We start from the raw sequence: 19,840 nt of genomic DNA on the forward strand, positions 1-19,840 counted from the left end.
GTGTATGGAGCCCATTCTTCCAGGGGAGCCATGGCCTCTAAAGCGTTCGCTTTAGGATCTAGTTTGGAGGACATACTCAGGTCGGCAGATTGGACTAATGACCATGTTTTTAAGACTTTCTATTGTAAACCTGTTAGAACTGCTTCTTCAGTAGTTATTGATATGCTTTAAACTCGCATAATAGAGCCTCCGGTCTTGTCATAAAATGTAGATTTTCCTAGTAATTTATGACGGAAAGTCTTAATTTTATTAAAGACACGGAGGCGAATATTATCCCACCGCAAGTACTTCTATTAATATGTACTTTTTTCTCCCTCCCAGCGACTCCAGCACTTCCTCCAGCTTCCGGATAACGCCGCTGGCTCCTCACTCTCTCCCTTCAAGAGGAAATCTCCGGATGCATCAGACGCAACCTTTACAGGACCTTCTGCCTCCTTCATCCGCCTCTCGTCTCATCACTGTGATCCAAGAGTTTTGTTCCGTTTCCTTGGCATTGGCAATTGTCGGACTCTTTTACCCGTTGTTTTATGATACTATCTAACTTTCTCGCTCAAGAAAAGAGGGCTGCTTGCAGTCAAGGGTACTCTCTATGGTTGATGGTGTATACTGATTGGCTTAGTTCTTAGTTACTGTTTCACTCCCATTGGTCAGTCTGACGCTAATCCTTCTGGGAGCTGTAGTTTCTTGACTGCTGCTGTTTAAAATAAAGTAAGAAAAGAACGCATAATATTCGCCTCCGTGTCTTTAATAAAATTAAGACTTTCCGTCATAAATTACTAGTAAAATCTACATTGCATGCAATGTGCTGTTAGCTTAACATCCACAGTGGTTGATAGTGGCGCACCTGGCCTGGGACCACTTGTCAGCTTTAAAAATCATGAACTACCTAATGTAAACAGCACTCAAACCTAGTAGTGTATTTAAATGAAAATTGTAAATAAATAGCACATAGATTAAGTCGTTGTTGAATGTGGTGTTTTTATTGACGGAGCATAAGCGTGGAGACTATTCCTGCCAGTGGATCACTAAACAAGGCGGGAGAGCGGGCCGAGATTAAAGAAGGGAAGGCAGGAGGGGCAGACAAAAGCTGTAGTAAAAGAAAGCACTACAGGTCACAAACAATCCTGACGAACTAGAGGTATTGCTTGCGGCATGGAAGTAGAAGAGGGACTGCACTATTTGCTTTTGGGTTTTCGCCGGCACATAGCCCTCGCCTCCAAAGAACTGTATAAAAGTTTCACATCTTATGTACATGTGTCTAAATGAAGGCAGTGCCAGGATAAGATCTATTTTATGCACAGCATGAGAACACAAGCACTGGCTGTTTCATGTCCCAACCCAGACATGTTTATTTGGTGAACGTATGATAGATGTGTTTGAGATCCTCTGTAAGGAAAGCATCTCCTATCATGGAATGGCTGACGCAAAGATGTAATTTTCACTTAATTATCCAGTAGTACCCTCTGGCTCCCTACTGAGACATCAAGCTCAGCACATATTGAAAGCATCTTCTTTATAAGTATAAGACACACATGAAAAGCAGCGCTCATGAGGCAGGTGCTGTGCTGATAAGACAAAAGCCGTGTGGGCTTCAAAAGCATATCAGCAAACAAAGTTTGTTTACACATGCATGCACACCAATGCCATCAGCTGAGCGTGTTTTCTCAAAAACCACACAAATATCACATTACAACACCGCATTCTGAAAACACGAGCCGAGAAGTAATAATAATTGTGTGCCGAAACTCACCTAAATAGACTGGAGGGAACAAGTCCATGTAATAGGGCCAGTAGCCATGGGAGGGACCCAAACTCCAAAGGGAAGGACAAATACAGCCAATGAACCACTGAAAAGCCAGGTTTTCAGAGCAGCTCTGTCAGAAGATTACCCATTAAATCAAACTTCCACAGGAGCAGATGCCTTTTACCCAACTCCCTCGAACAGATGCGTGCTCACACTTTAACTGATTATCTGAACCCTGCATCTGCTAGGGGGAAAGGGGAATGGGAATAGAAAAAGAGAGAGTGCCTCCAGATCCAGTTCCAGTCTGTGTTTCCCACTTGAAGATAGGATATTCAGTGTGTGTCTCTGAAAACCTGTGAAGAACCAGAACCTTATGGGCCTGGCGGCGCAGGGTACGCCTGAAATCTCCTTGGATTCACCTGCCTCAACTAACAGAGACACGGGACACTCTGTCAGGCGTAAAAGATCAGATTTTATTAGCTGCAGCTAGTACAGTTGTCCAAGAAGTACACAAGGTATGTTCTCAGGAGACTGCCACTTTACTTTGTGGCGCACAATCTTATATACCGTATAAAAACCATTTATTAACTACATACACTCCCAGAACACATAGAAAGGAGCCAGTAAGAATAATGTAAAGATAGAACAGAGTCAATAGAAATGTCGGAAAACAAGACAGCACCAATAGAAGGAATTGGAAAACAAAGTATCAAGTGACTTAAGGTTGCCTCCCCTCCAGCTGTGTTTGTCACCCCTCCCTTGAACGAATTCATTAACCGATCCACAACGAAGTTGCATGTGGTGCGATAAGTTTGTGTGCGTTTGGAGGACAGTTGTGAAATGAGAGAATACTAGCAAAGGACAGCGAAGGCCAGACGATAAGATAAGATCGGCGGAGAATAGTGTGAGCCTACAGATAGTTGAAACAAGGATTAGAAAACCAGACAGGGATTAGTGTACTCGGTCAGACCTTAATACCAGCCTTGTAAAGATAGAGGCAGAAGGCTGTTTTGAACACCATGTTGCAGAATAAGCAGAAAAGGCAGAATGGACTTCGTTCGCTGTGCTGCCTGAGTGAAGGCAACATAAAATGGCGGCGGGCCACAAAATGGCGGGTCGATACGATCGTATTAAAAATCGAATTTCCTCAGACCCTACTTTTGCCAGAACTCAGGCAAGATACACAAACTCATGTTAATCTGAGTCGATGTCTATGGCCATGAGGTCATCAAGCTGTTGCTGTACCATCATTTTGATATTCTCTGCTCTTTGTGACTTGGGTTTGGGAATACATGCAGTAGCACATAGGTTGCAGATGGCAGGACCGCAGTGCATACAAAGACAACAAGAGAATATAAAAGCTAAAATTACTCCAAAGAATGTCAATACCTTCCAACCCCATTTGGACAGTAATCCCCAAAACCACTCTGAAAAGGACCAATCTCCTTCGTCCTGATGAATCGACTCGGAGATTATGTGTAACTTAGAGATAGCTTGGTATACTGTCGGAGCGTCATTAGGTATGAAAATACAGCAACTTGATCCGATCAATTTGCATACTCCACCACGGTCCGCAAGAACAAAGTCTAAGGCAACACGGTTCTGCAAGGTCATAAGACGATCAGCCTGTAGTTCAGCTGTAATGTTACTTAAAGCTCCTACAGTGATGTCTATGGTGGTTTCTACGACACGAACCAATTGCCTTATATTTCTGCTGTTGGCCATTGGACCCCAGAAGGGAAGAAATCCTTTGAGGAAATCTCCTCCCTCTTGTCCTGCTGTGTCTTTCGAATCCACAATCCCTCTGCCATATCTATTTTTATGATGGTTCGCAGGAGCGGTGTATGTAGGGGGAAGAAGAAAGGCTATATAACAAGTACCAGAGAAATCAGCTGGCAACCATGTATAAGCCCTATCGTGGCAAACGAAGTATGTACCTTGAGATGGTACTAACGGCAGTGGATTCAGGGCTGAATAAACATATGTATGGGAACATAAACTTTCTCTTTGTCCGGTGTTTGGAGTTCTACCATTTATTTGCAGACAGAAATTTCCTTGTTGGGGTATGACCCGTATCGGAGGAGATTTTCCTTGCTTAACCTTATCATTGAGGCTGGAAATGTAATTAGTTATGTTCCAATTGGTATATGCTTTTCTTTCATCTATGGAAGCTTCACTTTTTTCCATGATTTTAGCCATAGCTACCATTCCCTTTATCAATAAACTATGACTGAAATCTGAACCAACACTATGTGAACTGACAGGTTGTTTAATTTTACTTTGATATGCATTATTGAAAATGACAAAATAAGCCCAAGCGGAACCTTCATAGGAGAATGGAAGAACTAAATATGGCATTCCTTTTTCTACCGTATGTGGTATGAGTCCACACACCCAACAGTCAGTTGTATTGATCACTAACTGATGTTGATGTAACAACTGGACGAAGGAATTGTTAAAGTATTCAGTTCTTCTGATGAGTTCATGCTGGGGAAGAGTGTGAAATAGGTGCGGAGAGATAGTAGAAGAAGATGTAGAGGTAGGAGAAGAGACAACTTTTTGCTGCAGAGTAATAATGATCCAGTTTACAGATGCCAAAAGAATACACGACAATATAATGACGCATAGAGCAATACTACAACGACTATATATTTCTTTACAATTATTCTTTAAATTTTTACTTTCTCTTTTATCTAATGTAGCCTCCATCTTTCTAAGTGGATGCTCACGGCAATCTTCCTCAATCACTGTAGTCACGATTATCTACCGTCCTATGACACTGTGAGGTCCTGCAGGCCTATTGCCACTTACTCAGGTCGTAACTAAGACTCCTACCGTGACCCTGCAACCGGGATAGAGTACTACATAGGAGAGAAATTTACAAGTTCTTTGGTCTTGGTCTCAAATTATAGCGTTCCTGTCCAGAGGCAGTCTGGTTTTGAAACAATGTTCCTGGATTTGTCGTGTTCAAGCGACGATGCGATGGTATTGCTTCTTGAAGGATGTCGTCGTCCTCTTTCTCAGAAAGTGTTCCAATTAGACGCGCATCACTGAATGGTACAAATTGCGGAACTTTCTCACTTTCAGAGTCACTGATGCCTCTACGGACCCACTGATCGAAAGGCAAGGGCAAAGGCACTTTCTTGCAGTGCACGTCATGCACCCAGTTTTTCTTTCCTTCGACTTTAACTGCTGTTCTTGTGGTCAAAAGAACCAGGCGTGGCTCTCTCCATCTGGGCTCCAAATTTCTCTGTCGTTGGAAATTTTTCGTGCAGACCCAGTCACCTGGTCGGATGGAATGACCTGGGTCTGTGGAAGCCTCTGGTAGAGCACTCTGAACCTGTTGATGAAGAACACGCAATTTAGTTGTAAGGTCATGCAAGTAGTCAATCAACATCGGGTATGGCAAGTCTGAGTATTTCTTAGGGCGAGGAACTCCCCATACATTAGCTGGGCGACCAAATATCACTTCGTAAGGGCTAAGCCCCAAACGAGAGTGTACTGCTGTTCTGGTGGACAGAAGAGCCAATGGTAAAGCATCAGGCCAATTAAGTCCCGTGCTAGCTTGCACCTTAGCAATTTTAAGCTTCAAGGTTCCATTGTAGCATTCTACTAAACCAGCCGACTGTGGGTGATTCGCCGCGTGGAACTTCTGTTTTATGCCAAGACCTGCACAAACTTTTTGCATAACTTGACCCACAAATTCGCTCCCATTGTCACTCCAGACAATGCGTGGCAAACCAAACCTAGGGAAGAATTCTTTCAAAAGTATTTTGGCAGTTGATAAAGCAGTATTGTCCTTCAGAGGGTAGGCTTCTACCCATCTAGAAAAAGCACATACTACCACCAGAACATATTTGAGGTTGTTGCATCGTTCCATGTGAATATAATCGATCTGCAACACCTCAAATGGATATGTTGGAGGAGCAAAATTACCTGCTGGAGTTGGGGTTCCCTTTCCCGGATTGTACATCAAGCAAACAATACAATGTTTTACTACATTATTTGCACACTTTGGGATCCCCTCATTTTGCCACACTGGAGCCAGAAGTTTACATATTCCTTTTGCACTTAGGTGAGCTGGACCATGTGCCATAGTAACTACAGGTAGTACATAAGCATCTGGTAACAGCCAACGTTGATGTTCTGATAATTCAACCCAACATCCCATCTCATCTAACATTCCTGTACTTTCCTTCCACTTTCTCAACTCATTCTCCGTAGCCTCTCCTTGAATTGATTTCACACTCTCTACTGTATCTTCACACATTCCCTTTTCTCTTACGCAGTTTACGGGACCTGCAACATACATTCGACTTGTGTTGTCTCTGGCTGTCTTTTTCGCTACCTCATCTGCAAATGCATTTCCTCGACCAACATCGTCCACAATCTTTTTGTGTGCACTACACTTCACGATCGCTATCTGAGTAGGCATTGTAAGTGACTCAAGAAGTTCAGTCACTAATTGACCATGTTGTATCTTAGTACCATGGGAAGTAAAGAATCCTCTTTCCTTCCATAAGCGCCCAAAGTTAAACGCTACACCAAAAGCGTATTGGCTATCAGTGTACACGTTTACTCTTTTTCCTTTGGATAACACACACGCTCTAGTTAAGGCTATCAATTCAGCTGCCTGAGCTGAATTATGTCTAATGCGTGCTGTCTCCACAATCGTATGCAAAGTAGTAATAGCGTAGGCTGAAACTGTATCTCCATTCGGGAGCTTGAAACAAGAACCATCTACCCATAGTGTTCCATCTGGATTCACTAATGGCGTGTCTTTTAGGTCAATTCTACCCTTAGTCTCTTCTTCAGTACGGAGAAAACAATCATGCTGTTCAGAGACATCTCTCTCTTCTGGAAGAGGCAACAAAGTAGCTGGATTCAGGGTATTACATCGTTTGATGTGTATGTGACTAGCCAAAAGCGTCAGCTCATATCCGGACAACCGAGCACTCGTAAGATGCTGCGTTTTTGTCCTATTTAGTAAAGTATCCACTGCATGTGGCACCATAACAATGAGAGTATTATCTAGCACTACTCCAGCAGACTGTCGAATAGAAATTGCTGCTGCCGCTGTCGCCTTAAGACAACTAGGCAATGCTTTAGCTACTGGATCTAACGTAGCTGAGAAATATGCGCATGGTCGCTGTTGATCTCCAAAACGCTGCGTTAAGACTGACAATGCACAACCCTCTCTTTCGTGGACATAGAGCGTAAAGGGCTTACTGTAATCAGGAGTACCCAATACAGGAGCAGAACACAAAGCAATACGCAAATCAGTAAAACTCTTCTGACACTCGTCAGTCCACGGAAGAGGCTGAGGCGTATCTTTTAAAGTTAGCGCCAACAGCGGTTTAGCCAATAAAGAGAAACTCGGAATCCACTGTCTACAATAAGAAGTAATGCCCAAAAAGGCACGTACCTCTCTTTGTGTGGATGGCACTGACATTTGTGCAATTGCCTGAATTCGTTCGGGGGTCAATCATCGTCCCTCCTTTGACAAGAGATGACCCAAATAAGTCACCTCGCGACAGACATATTGTAATTTAGAAGGAGAAACCTTGTGATTCAGATCAAACAAATGACGCAACAGTGCAACGGTCACGTTTTTGCAAATCTCCTCTGAATCAGCGGCAACTAATAAGTCATCCATGTACTGAATGAGAGCGGCACCGGACGGTAAGGAAAAGGCATCAAGATGACATTTTAGAGCTTGACTGTAAATAGAGGGACTTTCACAATAACCTTGAGGTGCGCGTTTAAACCGGAAGCTTCGGCCTCCGAGGGAAAAACCAAAAATATCTCTACTCTCTTCGGCGATGGGAATACTAAAGAAAGCATTCTTTAAATCAATAACTGAAAACCAAGTCGCTGTAGAAGGTATCATCGTCAACAGAGCAGTGATATCTGGGACTACAGGAAACTGCGGTACGACAATCTTGTTTACCTCCCGAAGATCAATTACAAAACGATAAACAGGAGGCTGAGAAGGATCAGTGCGTTTAAGAACCGGAAGAACAGGACTGTTACATGTATTTCCTCTCGTTTCCTCAACCACACCCTTCTGAATCAAATCATGGACAATTTCCAGAAGTGCTTTCTCACCTTCAGTAGAGATTCTGTATTGCGGAATACGTGGCATTTCAGCATTGGGCTTAAGAGTAACAACATAAGGTGGGATCTCAAGACAACCAACGTCATTCGGACCCGTAGCCCAAAGCGTTTCGGGAAGAGAAAGCAATTCAGGTGGAAATTGATCTTTTGATAAGTACATTGGACTAGTCATTTTCTGTCCTAGAGTGAGGTATACACCAGAAGGTGAACAATATATCGTAGCATGCATTCTTTTTAATAGATCTAAACCCAACAGATTTTCACCACAACCATTCGTCAGAAGAAGCGGAGCTTCTAAATCATAAGGGCCTATTGAAACAGGCAAAGGGCAAGAAACTGGATTGCGAACAGGGGCGCCAGAAAATCCTACAGATACATTCGTTAAGCCAGACAAAGGTGCGCCAGGGAGTTTAGAATGAATGATAGAGCTTCTCATGGCACCAGTATCTAAAAGAAATGGCTCTGAAACACCCATTGTAGTGACATTAACATAAGGTCCATTCTGATCCACTGGAATTGACGTAACCCCCTTACTTTGTCCATGGCTGTCCTATTCAAAATGAAGACTTTCATTCCCTCCTTCAATATACTGATCCTCACTGTAATACTGTGTAGACCTAACATTTTGCTGATCAAAGTAATTTCCGGAATTTGGAGGAACAAAAGAACGCTGCTCTCGGGTTAACACACCTCGACCTCTACCTCTATTTGCTGACTGAAGACCACCACGACCTCGTGAAGCAGATGTTGCTCCATTACGCTGCAACAATGCCGGACAACTGTTCTTAAAATGACCTTCCTCCCTACAATAAGCACATTGATTGGGACCTAGCAAAGGTCTTGGAATGAATGGTTCAGGCTTTTGATACAACCTCTGAAACTGCGGAGGCTGTTGAAACTGAGGCTGAACATAACGAGGAGGATAAGCCTGTTGCAAGAGAACTTTAGTTTTTAATTCTTTCGTCTTTTTCTCTTGTTTTTCCCTTTCTTCTTTGTCTCTATTTTCATAATATTGTGCAGTAGCCAATATCTGGGCGGAAGAAGAAACTGCCCATGAACTCTCGGAGTCTTTTAGCTTGTGTGATAGTTCAGGAAGCAAGTTATATACGAACTTATCCACAAATAATCGCTGTCCCCCTTCTGTAGCCATATCTTGACCACTGTGATCAATGAATGTCTCCTCGAATCGGGTAAAGAAATCGGAAACACTTTCATCTTTCTTTTGTTTACATGCTGCTAGCTTATCCCAATTAACTCTCAAAGCAGGCATCATTGTTTTCATTAATGTAATAATCCTACCAGGGAGTTCTGAGATCAAAGCGTCGGGCTTTGCACCACCTACTTGACCTCTATCTGCGGCAATAATAGCGTTCCAATCGCCGCCTAATTCTTGAGCGTGATCCTCTCTACGAATTTTAGCCCATATTGTCTGTGGAACTACATTTCCCATCAACATGTCAATATCTGCTAGATTCATAATACATGCATCAACTGTTTGCGACAACTCTTTATAGTAACCAGCAGGATTTTTGCGTGGATCTGGTAGTGACTGTTTAAGTGCTAAAACTTCAGACCTTTTCCAGGGGACATGTATCCATATGCGCTGAAAATGCGCAGGAATAGCTGGATTAGCACCTGCTGCTGCAACTTCTTCCTTCCATATTGGAGAAACCTCTCTCATGGGATAGTTTTTCAGTGCTGTCCTAACTGAAGGATCAGAATCAGGAAAAGTCTGTGAGAACAATAGGGATCTGAAAGAAATAAGTGTTCTGACAGCGTTTTCAACCTTAGGACCCACAATAAGTCCTTTGTCAAAGTCAGCCTGAACATCTAACAGATCCTTTGGGACCGAACCCAAATTCATATCCTCCCATTCTTTAGCGAGAGTATCGCACATAACTTTAAAAACATATCTCTGCGTAGGTGCATTCCATTGCAGAAAGGTGGACATAATATCAGACGTACTATATTGGGGACCCTTCTTGATCCATCTACAAGCAAGTGAGTCCAATTTTTCTCGCTCTTCGGAGTCTGGGAATTGACTACGAGACTGTCTTCGAGAAAAAGCTGGAGACACGTTTAAAGCTTCAAAGAAAGGTGATAAGAGACCAGAGACAGTATCTGCAAATCGCTTACGCATAGATGGAGAATTTGACATAAGGATAGGGGACAAGGTATTAGGTGAATTAACTAAAGGAGCATTAGGAATTGCCAAAGGAGCAGAAGGCAAAGGAGTTAAAGGCAAAGCTGGCATAGGCAATACTTGAGGAGGCAAATGTGGAAAAGCTGGAGCAGGCGGAAGCACAACTGGCGGCTGAACAGGCTGTAACATCGGGGGTGCATTAGCACCTTGTACATAGGGCGGAGGCAATTTCAATAAGTGGGACATTAAGGAATCTTCCTCAAAATCTTTTCTCTTATCAAGGGAAGAGATAGGCAACGTCGGATAGCATTTATCTATTGCCATTCGATGCTGTCTGTCTGAAATTTCCATTGCATTATCTATCTCATCATCTTTGAATTGCTGAGCAGCCTGTATAATCGTCATTCCCTGTGTTTTCCTATCTCGTTTCGCTTGTTTAATTTCTCTCTGTTTGGCTTCCTTACGCCAAAGGCGAAAAGAGTCAAACATTGCCGGCCGGGCTTTTCTTTTAAATAACGTTGCTTCTAAATTATCTAGCACATCAGTTTTGAAACTACCATTTTCTGGCCATTTTAAAACACCATCTTTCTTTGTATATCGGGTCCATGTCTTATTAAAGGCAATAGGACCAACACCATGTTTAGAATAGAGCTCATATGTGGGAGTTCCAACCGAAGGAATCGGACAGGAGTCCTCAAGCTGGGAGTCCCTATTACAACCAAAGCAACAAAGTTTTCCAAACTTAGTCAGACCAGACATCTCACGATTTTTACTGGCTGTTCACAAACATCAAGGGGGTAAAACTTTCAGTTTACACAGCACAAATGCACTTACCCCTCGGCTTTGGCCACTGCAATGGCCAAATCTAAGGACCTAAGGACAAAACAAAGACCAAAATTTGTGGGCGCGACCCACCAAATACTTAACTAAGGATGTCTTCTTACACCAACAGAGGCCCGTCTATCGTCTCGCTTTACCATACATCATCAAAGAAAGGGCCAAGGCAGGGCGGCAGTCAGGGCAGCAGTCGTCAGTAGCCGTCAGGAAGGAGTAACCGCGCTGAAAAAGACCTTCGGACCACTTCGACATACAGGGGTCGCTTGACGTGGCTCGCGATTCCTCCAGAATTTTCTTGCGGGGTTCCTCACGACCTTCAGGCAGAACCGGTACCGCTGAAGCCGCCCCACGTTGGGCGCCAGTTGAAGAACCAGAACCTTATGGGCCTGGCGGCGCAGGGTACGCCTGAAATCTCCTTGGATTCACCTACCTCAACTAACAGAGACACGGGACAGTCTGTCAGGCGTAAAAGATCAGATTTTATTAGCTGCAGCTAGTACAGTTGTCCAAGAAGTACACAAGGTATGTTCTCAGGAGACTGCCACTTTACTTTGTGGCGCACAATCTTATATACCGTATAAAAACCATTTATTAACTACATACACTCCCAGAACACATAGAAAGGAGCCAGTAAGAATAATGTAAAGATAGAACAGAGTCAATAGAAATGTCGGAAAACAAGACAGCACCAATAGAAGGAATTGGAAAACAAAGTATCAAGTGACTTAAGGTTGCCTCCCCTCCAGCTGTGTTTGTCACCCCTCCCTTGAACTAATTCATTAACCGATCCACAACGAAGTTGCATGTGGTGCGATAAGTTTGTGTGCGTTTGGAGGACAGTTGTGAAATGAGAGAATACTAGCAAAGGACAGCGAAGGCCAGACGATAAGATAAGATCGGCGGAGAATAGTGTGAGCCTACAGATAGTTGAAACAAGGATTAGAAAACCAGACAGGGATTAGTGTACTCGGTCAGACCTTAATACCAGCCTTGTAAAGATAGAGGCAGAAGGCTGTTTTGAACACCATGTTGCAGAATAAGCAGAAAAGGCAGAATGGACTTTGTTCGCTGTGCTGCCTAAGTGAAGGCAACATAAAATGGCGGCGGGCCACAAAATGGCGGGTCGATACGATCGTATTAAAAATCGAATTTCCTCACCTGCACCTTTCTTCTTATTGGGATTTCTTTAAAGGAAGGACCTGCAGTCGGGTAATAAGAGCATAGATAAGTACAATCCAACTACACATTCAACTGTTCAGCCATTCACATTCACCCAATTCTATTGTTCCCCTAATCTGGATCTCTTGAGAGACTAGCCTCTCTCTAAGAGAACAATGTAAACTTAATATCTTCTTTTCTCCAGGAGTCAGAGGTTTTCAAGGTTCTCTGGAGAACAGTTCAAAAGTTCACAATTATACAAACTACTAATGTCTTTTACAGGAAACAAAAAATCCTTCTCAAGGTTCAGTTTTCTCATTCACAGTCTCTAGGAATTAGTCTGAGCACTGAGGTTTGTCTCTAAGACTGACAAGTCTGCAAAGCAAAGAGTTCTTGAATATATATGTACATATATATTGGCAAGTCTGAAAACCATACAAAAGGATTCCTTACTGCAGTTGCTTCAAGTTCTGCTAAGCCAAAAAAAAGTCTCCTCAGAAAGCTGATAGCCAGTTGTTGGAAGAAGGAAAAAATTCAGCTTCTTCAAAAGGGAAAAAGTAGCTGGTGTGCACATTGTAAGAAGAAAAATAATGAATTACTCAAAACAGGAAGAAGTGTCTCAGGAACACTGCTCATTCTCCTCAGGATGCCAGTTGAAGTGCAGGGCTTCCAGAGAGAACCAGCTGGAGGGAAGCTTCAGCACAAGACTAAGGTAGAAACACTTGAGCACTGACCTCACAAGGATTCGCGGCCACCATCTTGAGTGGCAGTTAAACCTGAAGAAGCTAGTTCTAAGAACATCCTCCACAAGAGCGACCAGGGAGTGAGGACGCCGCTACGACCAACATGGGTACAAGGAGAAGGGGAATCGTTTTAGCTGAGGGAAGAACTTAACAACGCTGGCAATAGTTTTCCTGATAAGCACACAAAAGAACTAATATAAAACGATGGCCTGCTCTAAGCCCACAGAGAAGATACAACATGTCTAGAGACAGAGCATCTGTGCTGCCTAGGCTCGACCTCAAAATAGCGGACTAGCAACATCGAAGTGCTCAACCTACCATTGATTATGTGGTATTCTACTAATCATTATGATTGTTAATGAACGACACACATGGTGTGCTAATAGAGTGTGCTTTTACCTCGTTTTTAGCAGCTCCCAATGTTTCTGTCAGATGTAGATCTTTCTGATAAGTGCAGGGAACAGGTTTACTTAATTTCATCATGCTTTATTCAAATATTCACACCAGTAACTGCAAATGGAACCTATGGCCTTTGAAAAATTGTATGGTAAAATTGTTTTACTCTTTTTGTACCTTTTTGCACCTTTTTTAGTGTCGTGAGCCACCACAATTGTTTTCTTACTTGATACCCTAATTCAGGTCACTCATGTCAGATGTGGAACGTCTGGAGTCATTTATGCCAGATCATAGTATAGAATGTTATTGGGTCTGGCTTTGTTTGACAACTGCTTCCAAATCTGCTGCCTTTGAAATTCAAACAGTGGATAAAAAGGATAATGACCAATGATGCAGTGTTTTACCATGCTATATGTTATGTTATGTTATGATCTTTTCAAAATGCTTATATGTCATGCGATAGATAGTGCAATATGGAGGTCTTCTATTTTGAATCTATTGACTAGTTATGAAGTATACAACAGGAGAGGCTAGCAGGGATGAGAAAAGCAAGGTGGTTGTTAGAGATGGAAATAAAGCAGAAATAAGTAAATTTGGCAGTTGAAGAAATGAAAGTGTAAAATGAATATCAGACATGTTAGTGAGATTGTGTAACAAGACTTGGAAACTCACAGGAAGCAAAAGACTGTCCTCAAAATGCCTAGAGTCACAGCTTTCATGTTACTTATCTTGAATTTATATATTTATCTGTGAGCACGCAGCTAAAGAGATATAAATGTCAGGTTACTGCTAACACTCTTGAATTTGCTCTCATGAGCTGTCAAGCAAGACAGCAGTAATAGTGTGGGTAGGTAGTGTACACGTAGCTATTGTATGTTACTGCACAAACACAAGTCCTATTCTCACCGCTGATCACCAATGTTAGAAATGGGGTCTTTGGTTGGCAGTCAAGTTACCCCCTGTTCAAGCAAGGACCCTCACTCTAGTCAGGGTAAGTCACACACAATCCAAATTATCCTGTGTGCCCACCCTCTGGTAGCTTGGCACTGAACAGTCAGGCTTAACTTAGAAGGCAATGTGTAAAGTATTTGTGCAATAAATCATGCAATAACACAGTAGAACACCACAAAATTACACCACACAGTGTCTAGAAAAATATATAATAATTATCTGGTAAAATGCAGGTCAAAACAATTAAGATGCAATAAGAATATTTTGAAATATCACTGTTAAAATGATATAAAGTGTCTTTAGTCTCTTAAAAGCAACAAATGTCTCTTGCAAGCACAAAGTACCTGTTTTGCGTGCAAAATCTCCGCAAGGAACCACAGAGGAGGAGAGGCGTGGAAAACAGGGAGGTGGGCGTCGATTTCTCGGGCCGCACACGACGATGCATTATTTGTTTTTCACGCAGGGAAGGCTTTGTGTCGATTTCTGGCGCTCAGACTGTGGCCCTCTTCGGGTTGTGGGGTTTTCGGATGCCCCGGGGATGATGCGTTGAAATCCGGTGCTGGCAGGACAGGGTCACTGGGGTTGCGTCGGTCCGGTGGGCATTGCATGAAAAATTCTACTGCACAGCAGGAGCCGTGTTGATTCCTCTCAGGAAGTCGGGCTGCATTGTTCCGGCTCGGCTGTGCGTCTATCCAGTAGGACATGCGTCAAATTTCCAGTCATTATGCTAGCACTGCATTGATCTTCTTGCAAAGTCAGGCTGCGTCGTTCCGGTTTGGCCTGCAGTGATTTTCTCACCGCAGTGCAGGCTGCGCGTCGATATTCACCACACCGGGATTTCTTCTTGCAGGAATGAAGTCTTTTTGGTCCTGAGACTTCAGGGAACAGGAGGCAAGCTCTATCCAAGTCCTTGGAGAGCACTTCTCAGCACAGCCAGAGAGCAGCAAGGCAGCAGTCCTTCTCAGGAAGCAGTCAGGTGAGTCCTTTGGGCAGCCAGGCCGTTCTTCTTGGCAGGTTGCAGGTTCTGGTTCAGGTTCTCTTCTCCAGGAAGTGTCTGTGACAAGAGTGTCTTGTCAAGAAGTGTATAAGTTGGTATGATCAGAGACCCTGCTTAATTACCCAAATGTGCACAAGGTCCCCTTTCAGTTCCATCCTGTCTGCCAGGGTCCCAGTAGGGGGTGTGGCAGTCCTTTGTGTGAGGGCAGGCTACTGTCCTTTGGCATGTAAGTGTCAGGCCCTCCACCCTCCCAGCCCAGGAAGACCCATTCAATATGCAGATGTGTACAAGTGTGACTGAGCATCCTGTGTTTGGGGTTGTCTGAGTGAATGCATAAGGGAGCTGTCAACTAGACCTAGCCAGACATGGATTGGAAGGCACAGAAGGATTTAAGTGAGAAATGCTAAATTTCTAAAAAGTAGCATTTCTAAAATAGTAATATAAAATCCAACTTCACCATTTAGCAGGATTTTGTATCACCATTCTGGCCATACTACCAGTGTTGCAGCATACTAGTAGCATTTAATTTACAGGCCCTGGGCACATTTAGTGCACTTTACTAGGTCTTACAAGTAAATTAAGTAAGCCAATTAGGTATGAGCCAATGTCACCTTGCTTTAAGGAGAGAGCATTTGTACTTTAGCACTGATTACAAGTGGTAAAGTGTGCAGAGTCTTAAAGCTAGCAAAAATTAGGTCAGAAAAAGAGAAGAAGGAAGGCAAAAAAGGTTTGGGGGTGACCCTGCAGAAAGGCCATTTCCAACAGGGTTCAAAGAAGAGCACTCCATAGGATGTGAAGTTTGGGCCCTGGCATTCACCTGACATTTGGTAATCTGGTCCAAACTCTAGAGCTGAAGACCTCACTCTCCATTGCTTATGTGGCTGCTGCAGATACTAACCCATTTACCAGCCTTTTTGCTTAGCTCTTCTTACTCAAGAACACAACGAGAACTTGATGCCTCGTTAGGGTGATAGTTCATAAGATATTGCTAAACCTAACAGTCTTAGAGTGGTCTTCCCCCCAACATTTTGCTACCTCCTCTATTTTTCTGACCTTGTTTGTGCTGGTGTTAGGACTCTATGGCCCTCATTCCAACCGCGGCGGTCAATGACCGCCGGGTTGGTGGACCGCGGGAGCACCGCCGACAAGCCGGCGGTGCTCCAATGGGCATTCCGACCGCGGTGGTAAAGCCGCGGTCGGACCGGCAACACTGGCGGTCTCCCGCCAGTGTACCGCCGCCCATTGGAATCCTCCAAGGCGGCGCAGCTAGCTGCGCCGCCGAGGGGATTCCGACCCCCCCTACCGCCATCCAGTTCCCGGCGGTTCTCCCGCCGGGAACCGGATGGCGGTAGGGGGGGTTGCGGGGCCCCTGGGGGCCCCTGCAGTGCCCATGCCAAAGGCATGGGCACTGCAGGGGCCCCCGTAAGAGGGCCCCTAAATGTATTTCACTGTCTGCTGCGCAGACAGTGAAATACGCGACGGGTGCAACTGCACCCGTCGCACAGCTTCCACTCCGCCGGCTCGATTCCGAGCCGGCTTCATCGTGGAAGCCTCTTTCCCGCTGGGCTGGCGGGCTGCCTGAAGGCGGCCGCCCGCCAGCCCAGCGGGAAAGTCAGAATTACCGCCGCGGTCTTTCGACCGCGGAACGGTATTCTGGCGGCTCCCGCCGGCCGCGCGGTGACCGCGGAGGGCGGGAGTCGGAATGACCCCCTATGTCTTTAACACTGCGAACCAGTGCTAAAGTTCATTTGCTCTCTTCCCTAAACATGATAATGTTGGCTTATCTCCAATTGACTGATTTAATTTACTTATAATTCCCTAGTAAAGTAGTACTATGCATACCCAGGGCCTGTAAATTGAATTTTCCTAGTGGGCCTGCAGCACTGATTGTGCCACTCACTTAAGTAGCCACTTAACCGAGTCTCAGTCCTGCCATTGCAAAGCCTTTGTGTGCAGTTTTAAACTGCCATGTCGACCTAGCAAAATAACACTTTTGCCAGGCCCAAACCTTTCCATTTTAGACATATAAGACACCCTAAAGTAGTCCCTAGATGGCCTTTTATTTAAAAGGCTGGACGTGCACTTTTAAGTTTTACATGTCCTGTTAGTGAAAATCTCCCAAAGTCGTTGTTCACTACAGCAAGGCCTATCCCTTCCATAGGATAACATTGGGATTACCTTTTATATTTTATAAGTGTAATTTCCAATTGTGAAGAGATATACTTTTCATGTTTGGTGTCTCTGGAATCACAATTTAATATCCAAATGATGGTGAAGTTGGATTATAAAGCCCTGTCTTTGATGTTTCCCTCACTTCAAAGGTCCAACTGGATATCAGTACTAGAACTCTGATACCACCACTTTATTACACTTTTTGGACCCGTGAATACCCTGCCAGGAAGAAGGACTGCCTTGCTGTTGAAGGACTGCCACTCTTCTGGACTGCTGCTTTGCTGGGCTCCTGTTTTGTTTTGCTGACCTGATGCCTGTGGTTCCTCTGCCTGGGTGAGAAGGAAAAGACCTGCATCATTTGAACCCAGAGTGACTTCAAGGACTAGTCGGCTGTCTCCTGATCTGAAGTCTCAGGGATATAGAAGACTTCCAACCACCCTGCTTCTGCACCTGCTCCCTGCCATCTGTGAGTCTAGCTTGTAAGTGGCGCCACCCAATTCTTGGGCTCTTTGAAGTGGGCCTAAGGTGCTCATCAGTGCAGGCGACACATTGCCTCTTCTGCGTCCTCAAGCAGAACCGCATCTCCTCTAGGATCAACCCATCCCAGAGTAGTGCCGACGCACCACCACTGCTGAGTGGATTGGACCTGTCACAAAAGACTTGCATCACCGAAACAACCTGGGTTGCATCTGAGATCTATGGACATCTTTGGAAACCCCACTGTGTGACGCTTTTCCTGGCACAAGAACTCACTTCAATACCAGCCTTCGCATCACAAGCCCAATCCTCAACACAGCAGCACCTTGTACCACAGCCTTGCTGCATCTCGGAACTGACGCATCGCCTCAGCTGCGTGATGCATCTTTTTCACAGATCCACGCAATGCTCCACAATGTGGATTTATAAGTGCTTCGGTTCATTTGGCCTAACTGGTGCCCTATAGTTGGCCCATGCTCCATTGAGGTCAGCCTGAACTTTTGACCAGACATCCGCAACAGCGCTTTGTGCTTTATGGGGCTATTTTTATTTAAAATGTTGAAATTCAGTATTTTCAGTTCTCCTTTTTGGATTTTTGTGTGGTGTTTTCACAGTTTTAATATTTTAAGTGTTGCACAACTACTTCATACATTGCCTCTGAGTTAATCCAGACTGCTCTGTGCCAACTACCAGAGGGTGAGCACAGATTAATTAGGGTTGCCTGACAATTTCCCTGTTTAGGATTGTTGGTTCTGCTTGCCCAGGGCTCCTATCCTGGTCAATCAACAACCCAATTCCTAAGATTTGTGCATTTACAATTGCTCTTAGGCAAGTGTATTGTGGATTTTTCATGGTTGAGAGTATGAAGGATCCCGGCTCACATCAAAGCTATAGCGTGGTACCAGCGGATGGTTCTTGTTACCTTCTGGTCATTAAGGTATTGTGGCCAGTTGATTTTTGTAAACAATCTTCTGCAGCCTTTCATACATTTCTCTTCCTTAAAAGAGATTAATAGAGTGTCTAGTGGTGTGGGTCTTCAGTTTTCTAACTATGTACTCTTTTGTCAAGTGAAGGACAGGAGAAAACATTAGGACACTGGCAGACTGATGCTTAAAAACTCTTCTTGTTCTTGAGTCTCTGCCTCCACAGTTTTGACGTGACTGACTGACGTCTTTAATAGTAGAAGAGCTGGAGAAGAGATATTTTACCTCCAGAGACAATGACAATGATAAATGGTTCTTTGTCACTAGAAACACAAATAACTATGATATTTATTGTATGCAGATTTATGCTATATAAATATGCTATATACTGTGTACAGAATAATGAACTCAGAACGCAGAAACATGTAGCAGAATTGATTAGTAAACAACAGGGAGTAACAGAATACCGCAACTCTAAACAACATAAAAACAATACTAAAACATAAAGGTCACGGGACAATAAAAATGTCAAGACATAACTCAAAACAGTAGCCACAGTACAACACAAGAACAACATAATGCAATTAAGCAGCGCACAAACCCAACAGCACAACTAAAAATATAACACCTGCCAACCAAAACAAAATGCAACATAACAAAAAATGTAGAAAGATTATTGTCACATAATACCACCTTCAGAATTCTTTTTTTTTTTTTTAATAATAAGGTGGCTAAAAGTGTTTGCACCATCTACTGCTTTGCTTACCACCAAGGACATGACCGCCAGTCATTTTTTGATCCTCTTGTCTTAAATTAGCACTTCCCGCTCTCACTTTATGTGGTGGGGCCCAAATAATGTAAAGTTTTCATTACTGTGACCTGGATATGAAAAGAACATTGAGCACTAGCATAATGGTTTCCTCTATTTTGATCATTTGAATGTATCTATCTTTAGGGGGAAAATCATTATTTGCAGTTTGTGCTGTCTCCTTAAAGTAAATAAAAACATGCGCACAATACTTTTTTCCACTAAACCCCATTTTGTATTTCTAACATTAAACTGAGAAGAGTTTATTCGCAGAAGCATAATTTAGACTTTGTACTTTCTGGAATGACCTGTAAGAATAATTGTCCTTGATTCCGTTAATGATCGCCAAATAATCAGCTACTGTGGGAGCACTT

Source organism: Pleurodeles waltl, chromosome 5, assembly GCF_031143425.1.
Source record: "Pleurodeles waltl isolate 20211129_DDA chromosome 5, aPleWal1.hap1.20221129, whole genome shotgun sequence".
Taxonomy (NCBI): domain Eukaryota; kingdom Metazoa; phylum Chordata; class Amphibia; order Caudata; family Salamandridae; genus Pleurodeles; species Pleurodeles waltl.